At 46.0% G+C, this 15,306-nt stretch overlaps 1 protein-coding gene across 4 annotated transcripts in view; it reads right to left on the reverse strand.

Moving 5' to 3' along the window:
• LOC135207272 (transcription factor hamlet-like) overlaps window positions 1-15,306 on the reverse strand; it is a 331,554-nt gene that overhangs the window by 299,774 nt on the left and 16,474 nt on the right. For all 4 annotated transcript variants that reach the window (XM_064238932.1, XM_064238931.1, XM_064238929.1 and 1 more), the window contains exon 2: window positions 8,812-8,946. The gene's annotated coding sequence lies outside the window, so the exon portion shown is untranslated. The remainder of the gene's footprint in view (window positions 1-8,811; window positions 8,947-15,306) is intronic.

The raw sequence follows: 15,306 nt of genomic DNA on the forward strand, positions 1-15,306 counted from the left end.
TTTCTCAAAATAATCTGGATAAGATACCAGAAGAAATCTAAGGAGACGTGAATAACATGAGAGGTGATGTGAATCCTCCTCCTCTACTTCTTCTTCATTCTCCGATACCGCCGAAGAAGTAGACGGAACTACAACCGGATCTGAAGGTTTCGAACCACCCTTGGACTCATTCATCCAGTTGGTTAACATCTCTAACTGCTTGCGCAAAGGCGCCAGAGACGAATCAAAAACAGTTAACGTAGGCTTGGAAGAGCCTAAATGTTCAGCAGGAGGCGGAAAAACTACTTGTGCCTCGCTCGGAGCCGCCGAAATTCGAGGCGAAACAGGCGCATCAGGCGTAACAGACGAGAAAGCGCCTAAAGAAACACCCTTAGAACTGCTAGCTACAGCGCTAAAACCACAATCTCTACTAGTAGATGGAGCCGAAAAAGGCACAGATTGAGGCGACGAACGAGCCGCTAACGGCCGAGGCGCAACCCTACTCTCAGGCTCCTTATACCGCTTGACTGGAGGAGGCGAAGAATCAGCGCCTGAACGCCTCTTTAAGGGATGCGAAACGGGCGAATCTCGCCAAGAGCGCCGCGCGACCGGAGACGAATCGCTTGAATCATTCGAAAGGCGTCTGACCGCAACACCTTTCCAACGCTTAACCGAGCCCTGTTGAGGCGCAACAGGCTCAACAAGAGAGGCGCCTGTCTGTGGGCAAATCCTGATTGACTCCCTTGGACTTCCTGTATGTCTTTTCCCGGTGGGGGGGAGCTGGACAGTGACCTTTGTCTAGGAGACGTGTCAGGACAGACAGACGCACCCTCAACTACACTCGTTACCTGAAGCCGCTTTCTTCTCCAAAAACGTCTTAACTGAATTACCAAGTTGCAAAACCGTATTCGCTAGATACCGAAAATTTCTGATCTAACCTCGATTCCAGACTGGCAATGGTGTCGGAAGAAACTACACGGGAAGCCGGAGAAGTGGGATTAGTAGGAGGAATAGGAGGTGTAGTTAAAGGAGACATAACAATTTGAGGAGAAACAGAAGGAACAGATGCATCGCAAGACGAAGCAGAGCTAAGTCTACTTTCCCTAAGCGCTGCTTTTCTAATTCTGTCTTTAGCTAATTTCTCCGAGTATGAACTAAAAAACTTCCATTGAGAATCAGTCCAGTCACTACACTCGTTACATGTTCGATCTGCTGAACAAACCTGTCCCCTACACTTAACACATTTAGTGTGAGAATCATACTCTAACTTGGATAATCTAGTTTTACATCCTGAGATGCAAAACCTAACTCCCGACGGACTAGAATCCGACATGGCAACGCCTAAATAATAAGCAAAATAACAACAACGCCAAAAAAGAGTACTTCACCAATTCCGAAGATCAAATCCACAAGAAAAAAGCGAAGCAAAGTCATCCAACCGCACCGACCACCGATGTTCACCGGACGCCGGCAGGAAAAGAATTGCATTCACCTGGGCAGTTGTACCTGGTTCTCCCGCGAGTGGAGGGAGATGACGTCATCACCATCAGTGTTGGCGACGCCTACGCGCTAAATTTGAATTTAGTATCCTGCCGCTCGTGGAAATCACGGCTGTATAATTGTTCGGTAAGACACTACAATAAAACTACCAGTTAATATATTCTTTTACATACCGAAGTAATTAACTACCGGGCCGGTAATTACCTGCCTGGCAATGGGGAAGCACCTCCTCCCCACCAGCTCACTGATTCGTCACTTTGCTTGTTGGAATTATTCATAACATTCTTTTTCTCTTTCTAGATAAATGCGAGTATGTCTGCAAAATGGTTATGCATTCCTGCCTTGGTGTCCCGGGCCGTAGGTGAGGGACTTTCATGAGCAGGATTGATAGAGACCCTCACTCCCTCTGTCCTTCTTGCAGAGGGCATTCCTGTACATTGGAATACCCGTGAGGAGTGACGTACCTGGTCGCCTGCCCAGTGGGTTGAATATCACTGGCGGCGAAGTAATAGGAAGAAAAGGGATTCTTCGCCTTCGAGTTCTTCCTCGAAGACCAAACGACCCAGGCCTTCTGCTTCCTCGTCAGGGACTCGTCCTTCGGGACCTTCGGCGTCTCACTCCTCCGGGAATGAAGCGCATATGAGCGACAATTTAACTCCTGGCCAGCCTTTGAAGGAGCGAGACCTGCCAGTTTCCCCTGGAGAAACAGGAAGACCTGGCCCATCTAAGGATGAGCCTTGTTTTTCAGTATGTACGTGTTGACAACGCCCTTCGTGTTTTGTGACCTTCACAGGGACTTCCTGGCCTGCCGCCGAAGGAGAGACTTTTGTCGGCACTCTCCTCTGGGGCTGCGTCTTCCTCTTTAGTCTCCTCGGAGGAGTCAGCCTCATCCTCCCGTGCTGTTAAGGAAGATACTCTTCCCTCTGCAGCGCAGCCTCCAGAGTCCTCGCCTGCGGAGGCTCTTTTCGACACTGAACACATCCATCCTCCTGTCTGCCCGCCCTCGGGGATGAGGGCCTTGCAGCTTCACCTTGTCCCTGGATGAGGTCCTCGGACTCCTCCTGACACGCCTTCTTCGAGAGCCAGCAGTGACTCTCAGAGAAGTAATAAAGACTCTTCCCAGAGACGTGCTGATGCGTGCTCTCCTTCGAGAACTACCAGACCTTCGCGAGTCAGCTCCTTGTCTTTGTGCGATGCTATGGTACGCACAAAGGAGCCTTCGTTGGATTTACTCTCCTCCTCAATGCATGATGGTACAGCAGGTGCACAAGAGGCTTCGCTAATAGCATGCTCCCCTGCAGTGTGTGATGCTTCAGCACACACACAGGAGCCTTCGTTGGAGAGAGGTTGCAGAGACACACTCTCTCTCTCGGGGACAACACGCCAACACACCCCCCTTTCTACACCTGTGCGTGCGGCAACACAATGAGAACACCTTCCTGATGTGCGCAATTCATTTGTGCGCCTTGTTACTCCTGGACAGCGCACTCCGACGCATGCTTCCTTTAGACAGCACTCACCTGTAATGCGCGGTATCCAACACGCTGCTTCACCTCTGCCTCAACAAAATTATAAGCGCTCACCAAGAAGCTCCACTGACCATGCGCACCAACATGTGTCACCAGAGCGTTTTTCTAAACACTCCAGCAGGAGCTCTCAGTCTCCAGTATCACGCCCCAGACTCGCTCCTTCTTCAGAACACTTTTCTTCTTTTTCTACACATGCTACAAGACACGCATTTTCCCCTGTAGAGCGTCAATGCTCTCCAGCGCGTTCTAACGCACACGTTTCTAGGCATTCTCCCGCGCACCATTTGCCTGCACATGCTTACGCATGCTCAGAACCTATGTGCACGCCCGCACCAACACGCGCTCTTGCTCCTGCAGATACACACGTACCTGTAGAACCTTTTTCCTCTGTCTCTTTCAAGGTTTCGACACAAAAAGTGGAGACGTCTGAGTCGGAGTACCTGTCCTTGGAACTTCCATCATCTGCGCCTCCTCCAGAGGTCCCATCTCCAACTCGGGATTCTCACAAAGCTGCAACCCAGCCTTCCAAAAGCAGCCATAAAGGCTTTTGCTGTTAATCAGAGGTCGTCGTTCCCTGACTCTTCCTCAAGAACAAGGCCGCAAGCGGGGCCCCTTCTCCTTCAAACGACCTTCCAGCCCCCCTTCCTATTCCTCTTGGGAAGCTGAGAGAGCAGTTAAGGGGATTCACTATCCCTAAGCTGCTACGAGTACTTAACGTCAGGTGAGAGGCACTCTGGAAGCAAAGGCATCCCGTGACTCCTCCTTACGAGTCCAGACCTCCAACCTCTTGAGGTTCTCGATCTCCGAGGGCTCGTTCCCTTGTAGAGAAGTATCATATCTCGCCAATTGAATTCGAACCCAGCCAAGATTCTCTTGACAGGGCTCCCACAGTGCTTGCGGAGAGGGCTCCATCTCAGCTTCGCCAGAAGCAGACAGGCATCCTCCAACTCCACCTTCCCCCTTCTCGCAAGGGGTTGTCCGATGAGGGCATAAGGACCTTTGGAAGGCAGCTAAGAATTGCCCTTGCAATTCTGAGCCTCCAAGGGCTCCAGTGGCTCTGGGGGCCTCGGCTTGCGGACCTTCTGCTACCCCTCATGAACTACTAGAGACTCGGCCTTCTTCTTCACGAGGCAACCTACGATTCAGCTGGCTACCTTCCGGAACCAGCTGCTCCAGCTGTTCCGGAAGATGCGGTAGCTGAAACCACCTTCCGCAAGATCATCGGTCTCATCTGGAAGGTAAATGGCCTAGGAGAAGCTCCAACTACTTTTCCGAAAGGCCGTATGTCGGCAGTCAACCTTCTTTGTTGCGCCCCTCGGGATGCTCAGTCCCAGTTTGAGCTGCCCTTGTCATCCCTGACAGGGGAGGCTCTGACCAAAGTCGACAGACAAGTTTCAGCAAGGAAGGACTCACTACGGGCATCTCGGTCCTCTAAGCTACTCCCCTCTGCTTTTCAGAAGCAGAGGAAGTACTATGTGGCCCAAAAGGCTGAGCCTTCACCCTTGCCCATAAACCAGACTTTAACATCACTGACACCTGGAGTTTCGCTCCAGACACTTCAACACCAAACCTCGACGCTCTCTTCCCATGAGATGTCGAAGCTCAAACAAACCATGATGGCAGCATTGTAAGCAGCTTCATGGTTGGACTTTTGGGGCAGCACGGTGGGCTTTCTAGAGACCTCTGAGACTCCACAGCAGCCTGAATAGCAAGCAGACATGGCCCGTCAGCTCCATGACCTTGTTTTGTCAGGAGGTAAGGCTATGGAGTTCTTAGTCCACCAGCTTGCCAACCTCTGGGCCAACCTGGTGCTTAAGCGCAGGGACGCTGTCTCATCAAGGCTTGATCAAGCTGTGGACCCTCAGGATGTGACCGACCTGAGGAATGCCACGCTTCAGAAATCCACCCTCTTTCCATATTCAGATGTAAATGAGGTGATCGGAAACTTCAGGAGAGCGAGCCAGGATTCTTTGCTGCATCGCGCAGCATCCTTCCGTCGGCCCCAACCTCCTGCTGTTTCTGCTCGACGTCGCCCTGGCTCTCCATCTAGGAGGGTTTCTCACCCTCCTGCCAGGGCTGATCCCTTTCCCACTGCCGCCACCACTCGGCAGCAAAGAGGTCAGCAGCCCTTTTCGACCAGGGGTGGTCGAGGGTGAGGCAAACATGGCAAAAGGAAGAGAGTCAGCCGCGACCAGTGAGGACCGCGACCAGTGAGGAGAGCACTCTGCCCACTCTGCCACCTGTGGGGGTATGCTTGCAAACCAGATGGACGAGGTGGCAGTACCACGAGGCAGAGGATTGGGCACTTACCATCCTCCAACAAGGGTATTGCGTCCCGTTCATCAACTATCCCACTCCTCTGATTCTACCCCTGAAGACATCATCATCCTATCGTCAGGGATCGACAAAGGATCTTGCCCTTCAGGCGGAAGTCCAGGACATGCTGGGGAAGGACGCTCTTGAAAGAGGTCCTCGATGAGTCTCTAGGCTTCTTCAGTTGCCTTTTTCGTGTAAAGGCGTCGTCTAGTGGCTGGAGACTGGTCATTAACCTCTCAGCCCTGAACGAGTTTGTTCAGCAAACCCCATTCAGGATGGAGGCCTCCAGCACGGTCAGACAGGCCATTCATCCTCTGGATGACATGGTGACAATCGACCTAAAAGACGCATACTTCCAGATCCCAATCCATCCGTTGTCCAGGAAGTATCTTCTTCTTCTTGTAGCGGACAGTGTGTTCCAATTCAAGGTCCTATGTTTTGGTCTCTCCACAGCTCCGCAAGTCTTCACTCGGTTGTTCACCCTAGTGTCAACATGGGCTCATTGCCAGGGCATTCGTCTATTGCGTTACCTAGACGATTGGCTGATACTGGCGCCCTTGGTGAAACTGCTTCCTCTCCACCGATACAGGGTTCTGGCATTTTGTCACGATCTGGGGATCATGGTGAACTGCAAGAAGTCCTCTCTAGAGCCCTCTCAACAACTGGTGTATCTCGGTATGATCCTCAACACCGTTGCAGGGAAAGCTTTTCCAACACCGGAAAGACGAGAACATTTCTGAAGCGTCGCTCTGCCCTTCCTTCAACAGCTCCAGCTGCCAGCACATCAGTAGCAACAGTTGCTGGGACATCTGGCCTCGCTGGAACTTCAAGCTACCTTCCTAGCACTCCAGCACTTCAGCTCTCTTCTGACAGGTCACTCGGTGGCGCTGATGAACGACAACACCACCGTAGTGGCATATGTGAACCGTCAAGGTGGTACTGTGTCTCTGCAGCTATGCCAACTAGTAGAGCAGATTCACGAATGGGCAGCTCTCAACTCGGTAGGGTTGACAGCTCAGTTCATTCCAGGCAAACGGATCATCGTGGTGGACAATCTGAGCAGGAGGGCACAGATCGTTGGCTCCGAATGGCCTTTGGCTCCTCAGATAGCGAACAAAGTCTTGACTTTGAGGGGGTTCCCCGGTGACAGACCTGTTTGCTTCCACTCTAAATTGGAAGCTGCCAATTTACTGCTCTACAGTTCCAGATCCTGCAGCCGCATTCGAGGACGCGTTCCAGCACCCCTGTGACAGCCTCAACATTTATGCTTTTCTGCCATTTTGCCTGATCAGGCAGGTGTTGAATCGAGTACGATCTACACCTTCCCTGTCCATGACGCTAGTAGCGCCGAAATGGCCACACGTAGAATGGTACCTGGACCTTCTACTTCTGCTGGTAGACTCTGTGAGTGCTTCTACCACTCCCCAACCTCCTATGCCAACCACAGTGAGGATCTTCCACAACACGGTAGCTTTTTACATCTTCACACATAGAGGTTATCCAGCAGCTCCTCATAGTGAAAGGCTTTTTACAAGAGGCTGCAACAATGTCAGGATACCTCAGGAGGTCCTCAATGTCTGTCTATTAGACCAAGTGGGCCATCTTCTGTGGTTGGTGTCATCAGAGAGGCTGTTCTCCTCTCGGATCCTCTATCCCCTTGATTGCCGACTCCTTACTCTACCTCCGAAGAGAGAAGCTCCTTTCAGTCTCGGTGGTGAAAGGCTATCACTCGGCCTTGAGCAAGTCCTCAGACTGAAGGGAATCGATCTCTTTTCCTCGGACGAACTCTCTATGCTCATACAAAGTTTCGAGTAGGGTTCCACTCCAGTATTGGCAAAGCCTCCACACTGGGACATCATTGCTGTCCTCAGGTCTTTGAAGAGAGCTCCTTATGAACTGTTGTCCCTGGCAACTGATAGGGATCTCACCCTGAAAACGGTTTTTCTTCTCGCCCTTGCTTCATCCAAGCAATTCAGCGAACTTCATGGCCTAGCCTATACTGTCTTTCATACTGAGCGCTGGACCACTGCCTGCTTCAGCTTCATCCCTGAGTTTGTTGCAAAAACCCAGAATCCGGCCCAGGTTGATTCTTGGTTCTCTTCGTTCCAGGTTGTGAGCCTGAGCACAGTAACCGAAGACCCAAATGAGCTAGTTCTCTGTCCTCTGAGAGCATTAAGGCACTATCTCCACCACACCAGCTCTACTCGACCTACCTTACAACATCTCTTTGTAAGCACTGGCCCATCAAAGAAGAGGGTTACGAGGAATACCATTTCACATTGGATTCGAGAGGTGATTTGCCATACCCTCTACCCTCCCTCTTCTCCACTTGCTGGTACCAGTTGAGTGAAGGCACATGATGTGCGTGGCATGAGCACATCTCTTGCCTTCAAGAAGAACCTCTCTGTTAGCCAGGTGACGGAAGCCAGCACATGGTCTCGCCCTTCCACCTTCACCCAGCTGTAATCAAAGTGACGACTCAGTGAGCTGGTGGGGAGGCAGTGCTTCCCCACTGTCGGGCAGGTAACTACCGGCCCAGTAGTTAACTAGTTTGGTATATAAAAGGATGTATTAGCCGGTAGTCTCAGCTGAGCTGCAATCTATGCTAAGTAAAGCATTATATGGTTAGGGAAAAATAAATTTTACTTTCAAAAATGTCATGTTTTCAAGCTTTTATTAGTATTACTATTATTATGTGTAAATTAAATATTAAATAAAAATTGAGATAATTTTTATGGTATATGTAGTATATACCATGTTTATTAATATTTTTAAATAATAATAATAATGGTTTCCATGCTGTTTGCAAGTAGTTTCCAAGAAACTGTTAGCAAACTTTGTTTCCAAACAATGTTTCCTAGTCTGGACAGGCCTTTAGTATATCCACAACAGAGCCATATGCCAACTCTATTCCACTTGGAGTATACCAGGTCTAGGCACCAAAAAATTATATATGGGACCTGGGGTCACAAAATAATTCCCCAAACTATTACACCCAGTTCTCTGACTGAAAGTTTACTATCTCGTCTCAGGAAGCAATGACTTTGAGTGTAAATATGTACAAAGGGTTGGTATTTGTGTCATGTAGTTGGTATACAGAGGAAGTTAATTTTCCATTTACAATTTATCTAACTAAATTACCTACAAGTTTGATGTCTATATATACCAGCAGTTAGCTGTAACCGAGTATACTACAAAAAAAATTTCAGATATTCACTAATGGGTCACACTCAAATCTCCTTACTCTTTGCAATTAATTATTTATATAAATTTATATAAACTTCTGCATTACTTATTCCTCTAACTCTATTTACAAGTGATTATTTACATAAATCTCTGCAATCTCCAACTGTTTTACAATTATCCACTGACAATTTGAATCAGTAATACAGAACTACATTCATCATCAAGACAGCCTTTTATAATACTGCAAAACCCTAGAATGACCAGACTTCAAACACACCAGCAAAATATGTCAGCTACTCACTTGAAAGTACTGTCACATGCATGTGGGCACATTTTCTGGAGTTACTTTTTCCCTATATTATTCATTTACTATCAGTTCCCTATACACATAGGGAAGCAGAAGAAATTGGACTGTTACTCAGTCATCAAGGTCAATCTGAAACAGAAATGAGAGAACCAAGGGTAAGAGGATTATATTAACAAAATCAAATACATTAAATAAAAATCATATTAAAAAAGCAGTAAATATTTTAACAAAAGACATTAATTTATGTCAGTACTTTGGGGAGGGAGGGGGAACCTCGGCAATCTGCTAAACAGCTCTGCAGATCATATAAGCTAACTTAGCTCAAAACACCACACCAAAGGTAAGACCACACCAGTCTGACTGACATTCTCACTTCAGGGGTGAACCCACCCTTTTTTTTAAGGTAAGACCACAGCAGTCTGACTGACACTCTCACTTTAGGGGTGAACCCAAGTGTAAGCCCATTCGAAGGTACCAGAGTCAGGTATAGAGAGGCATAAGTCTCTCTGACTGTTATGGTCACAAATAAGTTTGATAAATCTCCCAAAGATACCATCCCTGTTCAGCTTACTAAGGCTATGAAGGAGAAGGGCCATCCAGGCCTATTTGATCCTCAGAGGGGGGGAAAATGCACAAAGAGAGGGAGTATGGTTGAATATGAATGGGTTCTCGTGGTGTGGGTGAGCCATGAAGGGGACTCTGTCTCACATGAAACCACCATTAGTATACATAAAATCTGGGGATCTTGTAAGCACATAGAGAGGATGCAGCACTGGCTCAGCCAGGTACAGTTCCAGAGAAATGTTAGCAGTTCCAGAGAAATGATAAATGAAGAGCCAACCATGATACCTGCAAGCTCAGTGTCCTTGGGCATAACATGCTGTGGAAGCAAGTTGCACATACTCTACCTTCTGTGCCTTCACAGAAACAGGAGGAGGTAGAGCTAATCTTGCTATCTGTATGCACATGTAGAGAAAGTGACTTGCACTGACTCTTTGCATGTTCTCGAAAAACTTAAGTGGATGAGACTGCTACACTATCACCCGAAGGTGTTGGAGAGAGAGAGAGAGAGAGAGAGAGAGAGAGAGAGAGAGAGAGAGAGAGAGAGAGAGAGAGAGAGAACTACTATAATAGGCCCTCTCAGACTTTCCCCTTCTTCCTCCCTCTCACGAGAGGAGAGAAAAGAGGAGGACAAAGAAGAAGTGGAGGACGAGCTCAATGAAGAGGCGGAGGACTAGGATTAGCATCAAGGAAGCTTCTTCCCTTTCATAACTCATGTCCAGTTTGGCTCCCATGTCAAGACAAAATTGTGGTGGAGGGTGACTGAGGAGCTTGTTTCACTGCCTCAACAGGGGAGACACCAGACAAAGTACCAAATCATCATCATCATCATCATCTATCTCTCTCTCTCTCTCAGAATAGGACATTAAAAAGAAAATAGACAAACTCAAGTTCAAGTCTCCTGGCCCAGATGGGATTCATCCAAGAGAAATGAGAGAGCTAAAAGAGGAGATAGTTCCTCACCTATATAAACTCTACAGGAAAAGTGCTGAACAAAAATGGCACCAAAAGGATGGACCCTAGGAAATGTGCCCCCAGTTTACAAAAAAGGTCCAAGAGAAGAGTCAGGGAAATTATAGACCAATCTGCCTAACATTGGTCGTTTGCAAGATTTTGAGTCCATAATTCCAGATCAAATTGTGGATCACATAGATAGAAACATCTTATTGTTAAACAGTCAACACAGTTTCAGACAAAACAGATCCTGCCTATCAAACCTCTTGGAGTTTTTTCATAACATGCTAGGTTTCTACGACAGTAGTAGAGCAATAGATATACATACTCTACTTAGATTTCCAAAAGGCCTTTGACAAAGTCCCACACTAGAAACTGATGACAAAAGTTAGAGCTTTAGGAATTGTAGGAGAACCTGCAGACTGGGTCGAAGACTGGCTAACTTATTGAAAACAGAGAGTCGTAATAAATGGTGTAGAGTCAGAATGGACAAATGTCACAAGCGGAGCTCCCGAGGGTTCTGTCCTTGGCTCTCTCGTTTTTTATTTACATTAATGACAATGATGTAGGCTTAACTAGCAGGATAGCCAAATTTGCAGATGACACCAAAACTAGGTGTAATTGCAGCAGACCAAGATGCAGTGAGAAGTTTAAGAAATGATCTAATGAAAATAGGAGAGTGGTAAAAAAAATGGCAAATGCCTTTTAACGTAGATAAGTGTAATGTGCTACAAATAGGAATAAATAATTCTCATGCCAGCTACATGCTGCTTGGGAATGACATAAATAGTGCAGAACAAGAGGAAGACCTTGGAGTCATTATTACCAAGGACTCTAAATCCACAAAACAGTGCATAAAAGCAGAAAAGGCAGCACAGAAACTAGTGGGATACATAAAGAGGCAGTTCAAATACAGGAACAAGGAAACTGTGCTGCAGCTCCACACATCAATAGTATTACGGACCGAGGTCCACTCCAAGTTCAATATTATGATAAACAAAAAGAATTCAACACCAACAGTTGAAACTGGGGATACGAATATAGAAAGAAACACTAACAGAACAAAGGTTTATTTACAAGCTTAGTAACAAAGATAAATGCAGAATGGTTTCTCCTATTTACATACCACAAGTAAAATCTTACAATGCGTGAACTGGGGAAACAGTGAGGTAATGAAAATACTTGCTGGCCAGTTTTGCGCTGTCGCAGATCAATGCTCGAAGCGGTGGCTTCACAAAAGGAGAACTGTAATTGCAGACGCCTTCTTGACTCCGTATTGCAGAAAACAATGTCTATTCTTGATACTCGAAGGGCAGGAACTCCTCGAAACCTCTTGTAGAACGTTTCTGCTCTCAAGGCTTGCTCAACGTCGAAAATACCTTGTTCGTTCTCCCTAACTGGACGACTTTACCAGATTCCGATCAAACTCTCAAGCGCCTTTTCCTCTCTGATCCTTCGTCTGTTTCTTCTCTTATCTCTCTGATGATCTCTGCTCTGATCTCTGCTATCTGCTGGTCTCTAACTGATGATCTCTGCTCTCTCACTGATGATCTGATACTATTTAGAAGAATCTCGACGAAGTATTGCATCAGAAATCGCAGCGTTTCTCACGACAAGACGGCTCGTGCTGCGCTCCCCAACACGCCCGACGATTCCAGAACAACCATGAGAACAGGTGCCTCCAACACATGCGCGAATGCCTCTTTGCTGCAGACCTACTTGAAAAGAATGCATTTTCATTTCCTTTAACTTATCATTCGTCGCTATGAAGCGCTTACCATGACAACAGTTAGACCCCATCTTGAATATGCAGTACAGTTTTGGTCACCAACACTAAGAAAAGACATTAATAGATTAGAAGGAGTACAAGCAAGAGCCACAAAGTTAATTCCATCCATCAGGCATATATGTTACCTAAGACGACTAGAGAGCCTGAACATGTATGGCTTAGAAACACGACGATTGCGAGGACAACTAATAGAAACATTCAAAATACTGAAAGGCATAACAAAAGTAGACAGTAACCTATTTACATTAAATGAAAACCAGACAAGAAATAATGGATGGAAACTAGAACTGAAGAGATATAGCACATCCCATTGTGGAAACTTCTTTACATACAAGATATGCGAGACGTGGAATAAACTGCCACCGGAAGTTGTAAACAGCAACGGTGTGGAAGAGTTTAAAAGAAAGCTAGACAAAATCATTAGGACACTGTGAATGCACAGTAAAACCTGCTCCTACAGATAAGTGAGCACTTGATGTCTCCTCAGATGGACTAACAAATCTTTGAGACATCCTAATCTTTGTAACTCCTTGTAACTCTCTCTCTCTCTCTCTCTCTCTCTCTCTCTCTTACAGGATATGTACATTGGATAGCCTCCATGTGTGATGCTGAAGGGAGTTGACTGTCTAGTCCTACATCTGAACATGTGGCTGATAGAGAAGGATGGGCCAAAAGGGAATCTCTCTCGGTGCCTCAACCAAGAGGGACAGCTAACTGGGGATTAATAGGCACATAACCAGTGTGGAGCTACGAGGGTCATCTTGAGAAATATGTGATCAGGACTCTGTTGGTCACCCGAGAATTCTTGCTGAATGGCAGAAAGGAAGGTATCGGCATATTTTGCCAAGGACAGTTGAAGGCATTTTCCAAAACTGCCAAGGGGTCTAGAATGGGAAAGCGGCTCACCAAGAGATTTCTATTTAGCCATAGCTTATGGTAAACAAATCCATCACTGGTGTTCCCATAATCTCTAGTCTTGCAAATATTCAAGGGTATAAGGAGCCACTCCACCCCTACCACCTGACCCGAGTGTTCCTTCCCTGCTTATTGACAAATGCCATTAGTAATACAGTGGACCCCCCGTATTCGCGTTCTCCAGATTCGCGGACTCACACATTCGCGGATTTCTCTCGGGAACGTTTCCCTGCATTATTCGCGGAAAATTTGTGCATTCGCGTTATTTTTCTATGGTAAATATCCACAAATTCCTGGTTTCTTTGATGAATTTCATCATAAAATGCACTTTTTGTGATAAAACTATTAAAAAAACCATGTATGAACATTTTTAGTGGGTTTTTCTTGAGTTTTAACTAACAAAATAGGCTGTTTTTAGCATTTTTATAGGGGTTCCAAACATTCGCGGGTTCTAACTATTCACGGGGGGGTCTGGTACGCATCCCCCGTGAATACGGGGGGACCACTGTATGTTATTGTCATTCATCAACAATATCAAGTGACTTATCCACTGTACCTGGAATGCTTGCAGTTCTAGCACAATGCTTGCATTTCCAAATCATTGATATTCAGATAAATAGATTCTCTGCCTATGTATCTGTGAGGCCAGAGATGTTTAGACACACTACAATTATCCTTAAATGTGTCTCAGAGCAAGCACATTACTGGAGGGGGGGGGGCTCAGAGGAGCTCTTAATAAGGCATTCCCATTGTCCAACTAACAAGCTAACATAAGGCCCTCTCTGATCTCTCTGCCAGGGGAACAAACTGATAAGAGCAGTCACTTGGAGCTGACCAGGGGTGCTTCAGCTATCACTAATGTGAGAACATGTGGCAATGTCCATGAGGAACAAGCTTCTCTAATAAGAAGTGCCCAAGAATAACCTCCCAAAGCCTAGCTGGTTGCTCTTGTTGCAACAGGAACTGGAACTGTTCTGTGACCTTATGTAGCTCGCTCAACCAGGAGTTGGACAAAATGACCACCTAGGGTTCCATGCTCTCTCTTGAATTGAATTGAATTGAATATAGGATTTAGGCATTAAGCCAAGCACTGGGGCATCAAAGGCCATTCAGCGCTATATAACAAAATTCATTCAATCATAATATCTGTATACTCACACCATTTAGTACCATTTTAACCTTTAATATCAATCGCAACACTTTCATACAATAAAATCTAGATGTGAAATAAATAAGGATTAAAAGGGTAAAATAAATAAATAAATTAATAAAATCAATTATAGCTCGTAATATAACCCAATACTTTGTATAAATTTTCTCAAGTTCAGGGTATTACAGTTTTCCCCCAGTATATCTCTCAAAGGTTTGTCCTGGAGTAAATGTGTCCTCCTCTGAAGATTAAAAACAGGACAATCAACTAAAATATGCTTAACATCCATTGTCACTTGACAGGTATTACAGTGAGGGGCCTGTCTCCCTTCCCCACTCTTCATTAAATAATTGTGCGTTGCATGTGTATGGCCAATACGCAGCCTAGTTAAAATAATGGTATCCCTCCTACTTGTAGCATTACAAGATGACCATTTATCCACCAATGGGTGGATGTGTTTCAATTTTGTATTGGTGGTCAGTTCAGACCATCGAGCCTGCCACTTATTTTGTTACAGTAAAGATGAATCTCACTTTTAAGATCTTTGTAATGGAATACTAAAGGGGGGATGGATTACTTAGCCCTGAAGCTTCCTTTGCTGCCTTATCTACTTGTTCATTTCCATCCACCCCAACATGGGCAGGGACCCAACAGAAGTGAACACTGATACTCTTCCTAGATTGCAGAAGTACTAACCAGTCCTGCACCTCTTTTACTAGATGATGGCCTGGCATAATTTGTTTTAATGAGAGTAAAACACTATTGGAATCCGTAAAAAATTGTATAAAAAACTATTTTGGTTGCCATTTTTAAAAATATGTTGGACTGCGAGAATTATTGCGTACAGCTCAGCAGTAAATATTGAACAAGAGGATGGGAGTTTCCTTCCAATAACAATATCCCCCACCACAGCTGCACTTCCAACTCCTGCAGCCGATTTGGAGCCATCTGTAAAAAACATGTTTCCCATGATGTTGAGCAGCATGATTTAAAAAACTCACTTTTCATTACCCTACTAGGTAAGGTATTTTTCCCTCCTGCCGTAAACATACTTTAACAGGTGGATTACACCAAGGGGGAGACTTGGGATATCCCACCTCTGCTATACTGTGCCTGTTAA

This window comes from Macrobrachium nipponense, chromosome 32 (assembly GCF_015104395.2).
Source record: "Macrobrachium nipponense isolate FS-2020 chromosome 32, ASM1510439v2, whole genome shotgun sequence".
Lineage (NCBI taxonomy): Eukaryota > Metazoa > Arthropoda > Malacostraca > Decapoda > Palaemonidae > Macrobrachium > Macrobrachium nipponense.